At 39.1% G+C, this 3,033-nt stretch overlaps 1 long non-coding RNA gene across 1 annotated transcript in view; it reads left to right on the top strand.

Annotated features, from left to right (window-relative positions):
- LOC112551400 overlaps positions 1-2,400 on the top strand; it is an 8,683-nt gene extending 6,283 nt beyond the window's left edge. The window contains exon 2 of the long non-coding RNA XR_003095704.1: positions 2,038-2,400. This is a non-coding gene — a long non-coding RNA (uncharacterized LOC112551400). The remainder of the gene's footprint in view (positions 1-2,037) is intronic.
- Positions 2,401-3,033: the final 633 nt, after the last annotated feature.

The following is a 3,033-nucleotide window of genomic DNA, read 5'->3' on the forward strand; positions in this document are numbered from 1 at the left end:
GGCTTTCATCCATAGATGCTTCTCAAGCAAATCCCGGGACTTCATTCTCCCCCTGTACTCGGCCTTAGTGAGGCCGCAGCTGGAGTACTGTGTCCAGTTTTGGGCTCCACAATTCAAAAAGGATGTGGAGAAGCTTGAGAGAGTCCAGAGAAGAGCCATGCGCATGATCAGAGGTCAGGGAAGCAGACCCTACGATGACAGGCTGAGAGCCCTGGGGCTCTTTAGCCTGAAAAAGCGCAGGCTCAGGGGTGATCTGATGGCCACCTACAAGTTTATCAGGGGTGACCACCAGCATCTGGGGGAACGTTTGTTCACCAGAGCGCCCCAAGGGATGACGAGGTCGAATGGTCACAAACTACTTCAAGATCGTTTCAAGCTGTACATAAGGAAGAACTTCTTTACTGTCCGAGCCCCCAAGGTCTGGAACAGCCTGCCACCGGAGGTGGTTCAAGCGCCTTCATTGAACACCTTCAAGATGAAACTGGATGCTTATCTTGATGGGATCCTATGACCCCAGCTGACTTCCTGCCCTTTGGGCGGGGGGCTGGACTCAATGATCTTCCGAGGTCCCTTCCAGCTCTGATGTCTATGAAATCTATGAAATCTTAAAGCAAAGAGTGCAGAAGTAGTTTTGACAATGCCTTGGAAACAAGTGAAACCACTTGTGGGTCTCTCTGAAAAAGAGATACCCATAGAGAAGAAAAGGTTTTCTAGTGAGCAGAGTCTCAGCAATTTATGTGAGAGTATCCAAGTTAAAAAGGGAACCAAAGGACTAATCCTGGGGGTCTGTGCTGAAAAAGCCAGGGGAGAGTCTGGGACAGTGACATAGGAAGCAAGCAAGTATAAAATAGGAAGTAGGCCTGAGGGAAGAGGAAGAATAAGGTGAAGTATCTCAACACAGACTAGATATACATTTGGAGTAGTGCTTCTCAATCAGTTGGTCATCACCTACAAGGGGTTCCTGGAAGCCAAGAGTCTGACAGCAGTGAAAAATCTTATTACAATACAAAGCAGAAAAGAACTTGTTCCTCTACTCCCTGCACACCCCTCCCCTTCAAACTACAAAACAAATACTCAAATAAATCACGTAGACTAGTTGTTATATTTACTGTAAAAAAATGAAACATATGGACAATCACAAAAGTTTTTCACCTCAAATAACAGATCACTGACCTGAAAAATGTTGTGAAACACTGGTTTAAAAACAATGGTTACTCAACTTTTTTGAACAGACCATTGTTAATTCTCAAAATTTTTTAGAAACCAACATGAACACTTATCATCAAACTTTTAATTGAAAAAAAGTGGACAGGGGGTGCAGTGAATATTCTTACATCAAAAACTTAAAGGATTAGGGTTGGAGAACATGATACAGGTGGGGCAAGGATTCCCCTGTATCTTCATAGTATCAGCTTGAGGTGACTTTGGAGCCCTGCAATACAAGAATGAAAGAATGCTAACAGGCACCTGGCAGGAAAAAGTTTCAGGTCACAAAGACCCTGGAGATAAGGTTGTAAAGCCTGAGGGGGCTAAGGATTTGTTTTCTTCTCTTCTTTGTACTTTTGTTTATCCAGAAGTAGGAGGATTTTCAGGAGTTAACCAGTAGGTTTAACTATTCTTATACCCAGTGAAAACCAAGCCAGAAGAGAGGGAAACAGGTGTTAAAAGCATCATACACCAAACCAGGATTCCACAATTATAAAAAATTACTTAGTCTTCAAAGAATTTTACAGTATGCTTATTGCCCATTGGCCTCTTTCAAACCAAATTACTGAGATTCAGAAAGTCGTACTCTAGAGTTACTGAAGTTATTCTTCATACAAACATAGCTATCCCTTAAAGGAGACTCGCTTTCCACGATATAAATATGATGTTACCTTACTTGTCTTACTATAAAGCATTTACAACAGAAATTCTGAAATGGGGAGCTGATATTACAGAAAATGCCATTTATTGTTTAAATAAGTCACCTACCATAACTTGAATCTTACATTATTGTTACTCTTATGCCATAATTTCTGCTCCTTATCTTGGCAGGAGTACAGTTCTGGATATCATAGGCCTGGAAGAGAAAATTCCACAAAAGCCAAAAACCTCCCTTTTGTAATGCCACTTCTAGTAGAAACAGTAGTGGAAGAGCTACTGTAGGAATTTCATGACAGCTAGCAACTGATAGTTCTTATTCCAGGACTACATATTATCGTGCAGTGCTCAGACGCCCAAATGAGGATTGCTCTCCATTGTATTAGGTGCTGTAATAAAAACAAGGAAGACACAGCTTCTCCCCTACTAAACTGTGAGAATTTAGTCTGGTAACTCTTTGCTGGAAGTTTAAACATGCCTCCACAGAGACACAGATACATAAGAAAGTGTAATGAATAAACTATTATAGTCAGCTTTCAACTGCTTCTTGTCTCTATGATAAGCTATCCACCAGAGACTTATAAAATGAAAGTGGTTCGAAGAGTAACATTCTCCAAAAAGTAACATATTTCAATTAACAGAATTAACATCTCACATAACTGGTGAGAAATGTTTTAGCTCATTCATTTTAATAAATAATATTTTGAGGGCTTTAAAGTTAAAATCAAAATACTAAACTAATCCTTTAAAAGTTGTGGAAGAATAATCAAACCAGATCCTATAGTCATTGCTTATAGTAAAAAAACAAATAGGCAAATAAAAAGGCAACCAATAACAAAAGAATGAGTATATATTCTTATAGTGCTTTTCTGTTTTTAAAAAAACCCTAAAAGATATAACCAGATACAATACCTCGACTCATTTGCAGATCGGAAAAGTAGGATAGCCCAAGGTGTTGTTGGATATTTACACAGTTTTGTAATATAGCAGGTCCACATATTTTTTCCATGGATCTATAAGAAAAAACCCCTGGATTTTTTCTTTTTTTCTAAAAAAAACCCAACTAAAGTAAAGTCTGAAGAAGGAATTTCACATCAGATTAAGAATGTCTGATTCATAAAACATATCCACAGAGTAAGTTGTTCAAGGAATGCAAGTTGTCACATCTAA

Source organism: Alligator sinensis, unplaced genomic scaffold (genome assembly GCF_000455745.1).
Source record: "Alligator sinensis unplaced genomic scaffold, ASM45574v1 scaffold417_2, whole genome shotgun sequence".
Lineage (NCBI taxonomy): Eukaryota > Metazoa > Chordata > Crocodylia > Alligatoridae > Alligator > Alligator sinensis.